The sequence below is a fragment of the Dama dama genome, chromosome 19 (genome assembly GCF_033118175.1).
Source record: "Dama dama isolate Ldn47 chromosome 19, ASM3311817v1, whole genome shotgun sequence".
NCBI classification, from domain to species: domain Eukaryota; kingdom Metazoa; phylum Chordata; class Mammalia; order Artiodactyla; family Cervidae; genus Dama; species Dama dama.
Genome location: NC_083699.1, coordinates 74754042 through 74765665, shown reverse-complemented (window position 1 = coordinate 74765665; position 11624 = coordinate 74754042). Strand labels below are relative to the sequence as shown.

General features: G+C 51.4%; 1 protein-coding gene across 2 annotated transcripts in view; it reads left to right on the top strand.

Moving 5' to 3' along the window:
* Positions 1-1797: 1797 nt before the first annotated feature.
* Positions 1798-11624, top strand: part of PKNOX1 (PBX/knotted 1 homeobox 1) — a 44793-nt gene continuing 34966 nt past the window's right edge. For both annotated transcript variants that reach the window (XM_061167504.1, XM_061167503.1), the window contains exon 1: positions 1798-1927. The gene's annotated coding sequence lies outside the window, so the exon portion shown is untranslated. The remainder of the gene's footprint in view (positions 1928-11624) is intronic.

Below are 11624 nucleotides of genomic sequence, written 5' to 3'. Positions count from 1 at the left end.
CTGTTGTGCACAAACCTTTCTTTATTGTTCGTAAACCACCCTCATGCCACCACTGGGGGGAAGCCATGGGTGGAGGCAGAGGAAAGCAAGGTCCCCACTTCTACCTTATTTTCATTTACTTTTCCTAAAGAAAGCCCCCAGATGTGTGAGCCTCCGGGCCACAGTGTCACGGACGGCGCTTCCAGCCCTTTCTCCTCTGGAGACGGCACATGAAGAGAAAGAAAGGAATGGCAGGCAGATTATGTGGGGGCCTGGGTAGAGGAGGCCAGGCGCAGAGGCCAGACAGGGGTACAGGGCCTGGGTCTCAACTGCCTTGGGACTTGTTTCGGGCCATCAGGGGACAGCACACCCCCAGGTTCTCCTGGACAGAGACCTCTGCTGCCTCACACACTTGATGGGAACCAGGTGAAAGCTTCAGTCCCAGGTGGGGAGAGGGTGAGGCCAGCCAGGCCAGGGCTGCTTCAGGGTGCCTGTGAGCAGTGCCATCAGCTGGGGCCCCAGCCGGGTATAATAATCTCCTGTCCCTGCCTTAAAATTCTTAGTGACTCTTGAACAAGGGACAGTTCATTCTGACTTTGCACTGGGCCCCGCAAACACAGGTAGCTGGTCTGCACCACTGAATTGTGGGGGTCCCCTCCCTCCAACTCTCCGCTGGTCAGTGGCTGACTGCACCCCAGCCCAGGCGCTGCTATCACAGCCTTCTTTCTGGAAAACGGAGTATTTCTGCAGGACCACGGAGACTGCCTGCAGCTTCATGGTGCTGGTGGAGTCCTGAAGACTTAGGAGCGAGGTCCTTCCCAGTGGCTCCCGACTGAACCACCAGGCACCCTCCACGAGGTCCAGTCCTGGGTCCCGGGGCAGCGCGCGAGCCCTTCTCCAGACAGAGATCCCACCGGGGAAGAACGTTTCTGTAGAAACAGACAGCCGTTCAGGCCCCGTGCCTCTGCAGTAGGAAACGCCTGGCCTTTTCCTTAACGTCCTGGAGGGCAAGGCCACCGGAGGGACCCGCGGGCTCGCTGCAGCACCGTGTTTGAAAGCCCACCTTGAGATACACCATACTTTCCGCGTCGCCCTAAGGGGTGCCACTTCACTGGCAGACGGGGCCTGCGTGGGCCACCGGAGGACAGGTGCCTGACGGCAGAGCGCGGCACCAGAGGCAAGCCTGCAGCGGTGGCTGGAGCCCAGACCGCGGCTGAGGGCGCCGGGGGTCAGGTTGGTGGCTGGGCACTGCCGCCGCTCTCGAGGCGCACGTGCGCAACCTCCGGGAAGAAAGCAGGGGACTGCCTCGGACCTGCATACAAAGGGGGCGCCGCGCAGAGTAGGGGCCTGGGCGCCAGACGCCCTCACGGCCCGGCCTCCGAGGACAGCCCGGGGCTGGCCTGCCCTGCATCGCCGGGGCGCGCGTTCAGGGCTCCTCCCGCGGATGGTACGGCCCGCCCTCCCCTCCTGACCGTCGCAGATGGTTTCGCCTACCCCAGCCCGCTCCACACACCTCCCCGGGTCTCTGAGGAAAGCGCGGCGGGGGCGTGGCTACATCAGGCCACGCCCCCAACTGCATACTAGTGAGGCGGGGCTCGCGGCCGGCGGGGCGGGCCGCTCTTCGCGCCGCGGCGCAGCGGCTGGGGGCGGGTCCCGACTGCTAGGCGGGGGCGGGGCCGGCCGCCGCCCGCCCCCGGCTCACTCTCCGCCCCCCGGCACCCAGGCCCCGCCTCCAGCCGCCGCGGCGCAGGGACGGGGCGGGGCCCTGGGCCCGCAGGCCCCGCCCTCCCTGTGAATATTGATGCGGCGCGCGTCGGCGTCGCCCTCCTCCCATTGAGCGAGGCTGTGTCGCGTGGCCCAGCGTCGGCGTGACGGTTGGACGCGGGCGCGGCACTGCGGGTCCCGATTGCTGCAGCCGCTTGTCAGTGTGATGAAGATTGGCACCCAGGTAAGCTGTCACTCAACCGCTCCGCCGCCGCCGCCGCTCCGCCGCCCCGTCCCTATCAATCACGCCGGCCCGCCGGCGCCGCGGCCGCCGCCCCGCCGCCGCCGGCCGGGTCTCCGCGGGCCGCCGCCGCCCGGGAGGGCCGCGCCGGACCTGCCGCCCGGGGCAGGGGGCGGGGAGGGGGCGCGGGTGGGGGAGGGGAGCAGCGGCCGCGGGGAGGGGCACTGAGGGCCGGGCCGGCGCGGGGGCGCGCCCCGCTTGTTTTTCGGTGTGGGCTTAGGGAGGCGGAAATTTCTGGAAGGCTCCGCCGCCGCCGCCGCGCGGGGCCCGCGGCGAAGCGCGCGCTCCTAACCGTCCCTCTCGGAGCGCGGCGCGCGCCCCTGCGCGGGCGGGGCAGGGGGCGCGGGGGCGCGCGGCGGGGGCGGGGGCCGGGCTAAGGGGGCGCGCGGGGGCGGGGCGGGGCGCGGGCGCGCGGGGGGGCGGGGCCGGCGTCCGGGGCGCGGGGGCGGGGCCGGGCGGGGGCGCGCGGGGCGGACGTTCGCGAGGCGGCGGCGGGGGTGCTCGGCAGCCGTGAGGCGGGGGCGTCGCGCTCCTCGGGCTTCCGGGGTCCCCGAGGCCGGGCGGCGGCCGGCAGGTCCCGGGTTGTCAGGGAGCCCGGGGTGCTCTGGAACGAGTGACACAGGCGTCGCGGGTGGTAAACGGCCGACTAGAGCTAGAGGACGGCGGTGTGGGGCCCGGCCTGGCCGCCCGCTGGCTCCCACATTCCTTGAGGGAGAGGTCGTGAGTCACCTCGGGAGAGGCAGGGAAAGAGGAGTCTGCTTTATTTCAGCGCAGAGGCTGCTGGGACGCGGCGTCGTTAGTGGTTCAGAGGCTGGGCCCGTTAGGCTCTCCTTTGTGATGCATGACTCCTGAATCTGTCTTTGCGCGTGCTGCCCGGGTCGGAGTCCCGGGGTGAGGGCGGAAGGCGGGTGCTAGGAAGGGGGAGGGGAATACCTGTAGTGACGCGAATGTGCATTTGGTAACTTTGATCTCAGACCTGCACCATCTAGGGTAGATTTGCCGTTTTTAAGGAGGTTGTGATGAACAGTTTTGATCCTAAGACTTAGTTTTCAGTAGAAACTACTGGTAGGGATACTTCCCGCTTTATGCTAAATGAAACCCTCAGCTTTCGTTGGATATACTTGTATGATTTCTCCTGACTTGTTAAGAAAGGGCTTATGTACTTGCATAATATTTTATGCAGTGTTTTCTGAATACTGTGTGGAAAAATCGAAGTGAAATGTGAAAATTCTGCCAGTACGGTTGCTGGTGATGCTCTCAAATCTAGGTGTACGTGGATTTGGAAGGTAGCCCACTGACTTCAATCTGCCTTTCATCGGTTTTTTTCTTCGCTTGCCCAGCGTGGAGAGAGGCGTGCGTTTCGTTTAGCACGGTTGTGGAATAGAGTTGTAGGACACAGGGCTTTCCGAAGGACCCTTCCTACTTCAGAAGATTTACAGGTGGGGATTAGAATTGGTGAAATATGGAATGAAGCAGGACTGGAAAGGTGAACATCCCGTGTTGACGATCTAAGTGCAGACACTAATGATAGTGGGTATGAATGCTGTCCTCTAGGGCACAGATATTTACATGTCTGTGTCAGTGTGTTGTAACTTTAGGAAAGTACCACTTAGGATCAGTGAAAGGTAGTGGGCGAATAGTAACATTCTAGCGTAACTTTCACTTTTGTTGCAAACTAGTTGAGACTGTTTAGAAGAACACTTTGAAACCTCTAGAGTGAAGCACATCATGCGCCCCAGGGGGCCCTTCCTTCCCTCCCCAGACCTCTGGACTCCTCCTCCTGGCACAAACGTTTTAGAAAAAATAAAAAAGGATCAGGAAGAGAACCTATTATACTGAAATACAGTTATCAAAAATATTGAAGTAAACGTGATGAATTTCCTGACCTGGTTTTTAATAGCTCACATAGTAACAGATGGAACACCAGATCTCATTCTTTTTGAGTACTGATGAGTGTAAGTGACGGTTTGAGATTTTTGTACAGTACTAATGTTTTGTGAAAATATCTGTGGTTTCCGTTGGTGAAGAAGTCACAGGTGCTGTGCAAATTCCAGGATTTTGTGACTACCTGTGGAATTGAATGAGTGCTAAATTTCAGCCAGACGTAGAGATGTGATTTTTTTCTCATTCAGGTTCAGAGACCAAGTTAAGAGCCTCTGCACTAGCAGTCGATTTCCCTCAGCGAATCCGTTACTAGGAGTATGTATGTGCCCTCCTTTTTCTTCCTCATAATGCTTGTGCTGAGGGCAAGGGTGATGAGGAAGTAAAAACAGCACAGCTCAGGGAACCCAGCGCTGAACTGTCTGGGGTCATAGCAGGGTGAGTCATTGAAGTAACTGTCTGACACCAGTAGTGATGACTCACACCTGGGATGGGTTACAGTTCTGTCTTGTACAAGTTGTTTAGGAGAGTGGAGTATAGTGTTGAAAGTGTTCAGTTGAGAAATTGTTGGAATCAGCATTCAGGGACTGGGAGGCAGAGGCATTTGGTTGGAAAGACTTGGCTGTAGAGACTGTCAAATAAGGCCCCTGTGGCTGTATTGCCCACCTGGCCAGCGAATGGTCAGGTTACCCGGCTGCGGGGTGCCCTCGGCTGGCAGCTGTCCTCGTCTTGGTGTGTTGGCCTCACTGGTCTACTCACTGTTTCCAGGAGGTTTACAGACAGTGGGCCAGATGCTGGCCCAGCCAACTTTTTGTCTGACGAGGTGGTTTCAGACTCTGGGTGTGGAAGCTCTATGGCTCTGAGGTCACTTCTGGGGACCTGTGGAGGGGACAGAGTAGCTGCTTCATTCCATCTCAGCTTCCTTGGGGGAAAGTCCTCCAGCTCTTCTAGAATCTTGAAAAGCACTGATGGGTCAGGTTTCAGGACTGAGGGCCTGTGCACTGGTGACTGTTTTCAGTTCCCATTGTCTTGAGCCTTCCCTTCAGTGTTAGGATGCACTCCTCCGGACAGGTCCAGCCAGCAGCCCCCAGCCCGCCCTCCCCCTTAGGGTGGCCTGTCCAGTGTGGGATCATGCATCATGCACTCCTGTCTGGGGACTCTGCTACTCAGGGTGACCTCGCCACCCCACAGGTGTGTGTCATTTGGTGCAGCCTCCGGCCTCACAGAGCCTTGTCGGGAGAGGCCGCAGGGCACGTGGTGGGAAAGGCCTCTGGTGTTTGTGTCTCTGACACCCGGCTGCCATACTCAGGCCCCAGGGTGGCAGGCAGCAGGCTGACTTTACTGGCAGGTCACACAGGAATAAAGGAGAAAGGAACCTAGTGGAGTCCAACGACCTAGTGCTGGGCCTGGGGGTGGATGGAGTTGTAGCTTAGGGCCTGGTGGGATCTGGCTGCCACCCTGGTCTTGACCTTCCCGGCTTGCTCTTCCCTTGTTGATCTCAACCGTCTGCTGCTCGTACACACTCTCTGCCGTGTGTTCTCTGCTCCTCAACTCTGCCTGCCTTATCCTCTCCTGTTCTCCTCACACACCCTGCCCACCCCAGAGACAGGGTGACAGTTGTCTCGCCCTCCACCATGTCTCCCAGGTGCCCACCTGGTCCCCAAGCTCTCCCCAAGGAGGGGTGGGCTTTTGCCAGCTCACAGCCATCCCCTTTCCACAGGTCCTGTAGTAGGGTGGGTTACTTGGAAGGGACTGTAGGTGGTAGGAATTGTGATTGCAGTTTCCTCAACAGTCTCGTTGGATTTGCAGAAAGAATGCCTTCATGAGAGCTGGGCAAACCCTCAGTATATGCCATCCTATAGCTGAGACATTTTATCAAGGTTTAAAATTTTTTTTTGCTTTAAAAAATCAGAAATTTAATTTTGTGTTATTATAAATTCATTTATGTGTTTATGCAAAGTATCTTTTTAAAAACAAGTTCGCAGTTTATTGCTGCATAAATGAAACACCCCTGTGATCCTCTGGGGCAGGGGTTCAAAGCTGGGCCCCTGTTGACTTTTGGGGCTGGGTACTTCTTGTCCTATGCATTGTAGGATTTTAGCAGATGCCAGCGGGACCCCCACCAACAGGTGTAACAACCAAAAATGTCTTCAGATAGTGCCAAGCATTTGCTGGGGGACAAAAATTCCCCCTGGTTGAGAAGTAATGCCCTGGAACAGCATTTTCCAAACCACCTTGTGTGGAACCCGAGTTTAATGGGATAGGCATAAGTTTTTACATATTCATCAGTGCAGCTATTTTGAGTTGTATTTTTAGTCAGTGTTATGTGTATTTTCATGTATTTACGTAATTGACATGTTTCTCATTTTCAGCGTTTACAATCTTAGTACCCTTCTGTGATTCTGGTTTTGAGTGTGTGTGGCTGTCCCTGCTGGTGTAGATAGAGCATTTCAAGCATGTGGGTCTTGTTTCCTGTGTTTATTTGATCATCTTCTGGCCTGCCACGCTGAGCGCCAGCCGGATCAGGACAGGGACAGGACTACCAGGCCCATGTCCACAGTGCTCTGTCCCTGAGCTCAGACAGTGCCCTCGGGAGAAAGATGGTACCATGACATACCCTTGCTTTGAAGGATTGGGGTTCCTATTGAACCTAAAACATACTCATTGACCGTTAATAGCAAGTATATCATGTAAGTTTTGAATGTCAGTTTTTAATGATGACAGTGGTAGTCATGGTTTTAAAACCGTGGTGGTCATGGTTTTAAAAACAAAGCTGTGATGTGAGTTTAAATTCTACCAGCTGTGATAGGCCATTCAGCTCAGAATTTACTGAAATGGATTCTGAAACCATTAAACACCTTTGTTGTTGGAATTTTGCTGTGTCCCTCGTGAACATGTGTGGTTGGCTGGGAAATACTTTTTTGGGCTAGATTTTGTTTTGACAGGATTTAACATCTGTAATTTTATTTGAATATTATATTAAACTTCAAGTGGTGCTTCTCAAAACCTTGCTTGAAAAATAAAGTGATCTCTTGACAAACATTCTGCTCAGAATGAGTTCTTGACTGACCATCTCGCTGGGGAGGGACGTGAAGGCGGATGGAAGGCGAGGGAGGAGGGGGCGCCCGACGGGGTGGGAGGGGGGCAGGCGGCTGCTTCTCTAGCCACAGCCACAGCCCTTCCCATACAGGAATGAAGACCGATGGCGCTGTAGTGACATACAGCTGCTATCCTCCAAGGGTCTTGGAAAAGGTCTCCTTTTTTGAATATAGAATTTTGACCATTTTTGGGGGGTCCTTAACAGCTCTCTCAGCTTTATTAATACTCCGGTTCAGTTTAGAGAAGGATCATCAATTCCGCACCCCCACTCCCACCCCCGGTCTAAAGGTGTAGTTTGTACTGTCTCTCCATCCTCTTCTGGCTTCATTACCAGCTCTCAGAGCCACTAAAACTGAAATTACCCCAGAATTTCCTGCATTTCTGTGTGGATGGAATTGATCCTGCTCATAGAGCAGCTTCTGAGAGTGACTGAGGACCCTCCCTGCTGGGAAACCTGAGCCTCTGCTGGTGGGCCTGGCAACTGGGAAGGGAGGGAGCTGCCGGACACCTCAGCATGTGTGTGGATTAAATGAAAAGTGCACCACTGAGGCTGAGTTAGAGCACGTTGTAGCTGGGGTTATAGTATAATGTGTCTCTTGGGACAGCTAAACTCTAGGCCTGGGGTTAGTAAGCGACAGGCCTGTGTGCTGTGTCCCACTGTGGCCCATTTTGTACAGTAAAGACATGATAGAGGCTGTGTGGCCCGCAAAGCCACACACAGTTAGCAGAGGGCCCTCTTCAAGAAAAGTGCTGGCTGACTCAGTGCTCCCCTGAAACCCGTAGGTCTGGATCTAAATGGATCAAACAGTGTTAACTGTTGGGGAAATATGACTAATAAAAGGGAAAAGGGTGGGTATTTTCTCTCACTGGACTCAACCTTGTGATGACCAGTACATAGTGTGATGGGTGTCAACACAGAGCCTATGTAAATAGCTCTTAACTCTTGATTAGAATCTAAAGGGATCCATGGGAATAAATGCTGGAAGCCTAAATCTAGAAGCCTGTTTTAGTGGGTAGTTCCCAATGCCTTCTTGCTCTTTGATTTTTCTGTTTGTCATCTGAGCACCAAGAATCCCTGCTCTCCGATGGAGTCAGTGTAGAGTGTCGTATTCTCTCTCCTGGGTGCCCCTGCCTTGCCCAGAAGCCCCTGTTCTGAGACCCCAGATGCCAGAGGGCTCTATGTCGCCAGCTCCAGAGCTCCTGGCTGGAAAGCAGGCCAGCCAGGCTCCTGCGTGCCTGGAACCCAGGCTGGGGGAAAGGCCCGGAGCCTCATTCGGGCCTGGCCAGGGCCCTTGCTGGTCTTTGGCTCATCGCGGCCTCTTTCTTTCTAGAATCTTTTTTTTCCCCTTGATCATCTCTTTGGGTGATTCTTTTTTTGTTTGTTTGTTTGTTTTTTTCTTTGGGTAATTCTTATGTGAAAGGAATGAAACCAGGAGATGGGAGTAATCCTCAACTCTTTTTGAGTACTTTTCTGAGATTTGCTTTCTTATGGATCCTTTTGACTTGACTGGATAATGTTTATTTTTTTATTTTTTGGCCATGCTGTGTGGCATGTGGGATCATAGTTCCCAGACCAGAGATCAAACCCCATGCCCCTGCAGTGGATGTTTGGAGTCTTAACCACTGGACCACCAGGGAGGTCCCCAGATAATGTTTAGTTAACTTGCCTGAGGACATACTTTACCTTTTGTTTATTTAGATGTTTATTTCTCAGTTTCTTCATCTTTTTTTTTTTTTTTTTTTTCTTTTTAAAGCTTATTCATTTATTTGGCTGCATTGAGTCTTAGTTGTAGCATGGGGGATCTTTGTTGCGCGGACTCCCTAGTTGAGGAACAGGGCTTCTTAAGTTGCTCCAGGGCATGTGGGATATTAGTTCCCTGACCAGTGATTGGACCTGCATCCCTTGCATTGCAAGGCAGATTTTTAACCACTGGACCACCTGGGAAGTCCCTATTTCTCAGTTTCAATTTTAATGTTAGTCCAGTATATCCTGGGACTTCCTTGGTGGCTCTGATGGTTAAGAATCTGGTAATGAATCAGTGCAGGAGACCCAGGTTCGATCCCTGGGTTGGGAAGATCCCCTGGAGAAGGGAATGGCTACCCACTCCAGTATTCTTGCTTGGAGAATCCTGTGTACAGAGGAGCCTGCCAGGCTACAGTCCATGGGGTCGCAAAGAGTTAGACACAGCTGAGAGACTAACACTTTCACTTTATAGTATATCCCAAGACTATAACCTGTAACTATTTTAAACTTTAAAAATCTCTCCATCTTTAGGTATGTTATTTTTCCTGTTCTTTTTTTTAAAAAGATTTTCTATGTAAATTCCAAGTGGAGAATTCAACTGTTGAATTTGATACATGGAGCAAAATACATATTATGAAATATCTCCAGTATTTCTGCCATCAAAACTTAAAGGAATGCTTTTCTAATGTAATTTTCTCATAAATAATATGAAGGTGATGATTATAGTGCAGACAAAACATGTAAATATTTTCTTCTTTTAGATAGAATGTCATTAAAATAATCTGAATTCTTGTCTAGACAAATCAGAATAACCCACTGTTCAAAACTAGTTACTGTAAGGTGCTTTGCTAAGTTTGACTTGGTCCCCCATTAGAAGGAGGCATGGTTGTTAGCTCAGTGTTGCTGAATAAATAGAATATCAAATATACATGTGCATGGGTATAAATGGTATTAGACAGGTTACATACATGTCATTCATGAGAATGAAGCATTATAGTCAGGTAAACCCCAGATTATAAGTGTAACCTTTAAATGCCCTGAAATTCATTTTAAAGGTTTAAAAAAATATCCTGAAATGGTCCTAGACACATTTGCCTTCCCAGACTGCTGTGTGCTCACTGCCAGCGCTGAGTCCCTGCTGCTAAGGAGCACAGATTCAAGTGTGGAATGATAACACAGGTTGCCGTTTTGCCAATGGAGCGAGGCTTGTTCTATAAGCAGATTGGGACGTAGGTGTTAGTGTTTAGGTGGTGTGAGGGAACTAGTAGGAGACTGAAGGTAGAATATGTGACTCCCAGGTACCCGAGGGGAGAGTGGAGCAAAGAAGAATTTCGTCATCTCAACAAAAAGGAATTCAGGAAAAAGAGGAGAATGAGGAGGTTTGCTTGGTGTGTTAAAAAGCAAACAATGTAAGATGGCATGAACAAGCCCAGAGACACCAAATAATGTAAAAGGGTTAGCTCTCCCAAGTGATAAAAACTCCAGATTTAGTAGAAAAATGAAATCTAGCTGATGTGGTATGTAAGCGACCTATCTAAAGCTAAAACAAGAAGGTGGGAAACAAGGGATAGAAAACTATGTCAGTCCTACAGAAAGAAAAGTTTAGCAATACCAGTGTCAACTGAACTCAAGGCAAAAGCATGAGAAGAGCAGTCCTTTCTATCCTAAGCTAATGTATCAATAAATGTATCAGTGTATCAAGAATGTATCAAAATGTAGAAAAATGAGAAGGTTGATCCAAGTGGGAGAAATTGGCAGAGGGGCCCTCAGCAAGCCACAAACCAGATTAGAACAGAGAGAAGAGAAGGTGTGGAGGGGCTTCTTAACTCAGTGCCGCGTGGTTCTCTGTGGGCGCTGTCCTGCGCTCTGTAGCAGGGTGAGCCGTGTCCCCAGCCTCTACCCACTGGGACAAGCAGAATGTTAATGGAAGTTGCCAAACGTCCCTTGGGGGCCAGAGTCGCCCCCAGTAGAAGAACCGCTGATAGAAAGGATTTAAATGCTAGAACTGATGGATGTACAGAAATTTGTGCCCAACAAACCTAAAGTATAGATTCTCAGTTACACAGAACATTGAATAAAAACCGGCCACATACTAGGCCACAAAGAAAAATCCCAAGTTTCGAAAAGTTAATTCTATAGACCAGATTCTGAGACCACAGTGCAACCTAGACAGAACCTAAAGAGTGAAAGGAGAGCTAAAAGTATCCACCTGAAAATGCTAGGACTCCCTTCTTTATAATGCTGGTTAAAGAGGAGATCAGTGTTCATCCTGTAAATGAAAGACAAGGCTACCGAACACTACACATGGGATGAGGCAAAAACAGCTGTCAGGAGGAAGAAAGTGCGTAGACTTAATCATTTATTAGAGAACAAGAAAAATAAATGAATTCAACTTTGAACTCAAGAAACCAGGAAAATAAAGTTAAGGCAAATCTATTTTTCCTTTTTGCAAATCTGATTAAGAGGAAATGAGAACATAGTCTTTAAAAGGGATGTGGCTATGGATATGAAAATTTTACAAATAAGAAATGCACATACAATCTGATGGCAGTAAATTTTGAAGAGCTGTGAGTGGTACATAAAGAAGGCATAAATGACCAGAACTGACCCTGGAGGGAGAAAACTTGCACAGACCAGCAACTTTAGATGAGATGGAGAAGGTAGTCAAGATGTATCTTTTTGGACTTCTCTGGTGGTCCAGGGGTTAAGAATCTGCCTGCCAATGCAGGGGACTCAGGTTCGTCCCTGGTCTGGGAAGGTCCCACATGTGGCAAAACAACAGCCCGTGCGCCATAGCTACAAAGCCTGCACCCTAGGCGTGTGCTCCAACAGAGACGCCACTGCAAGAAGAAGCCTGCACACCACAGCGGGAAAGTAGCCCCTGCTCGCCGCAGCTAGAGCAAGTGCACACATAGC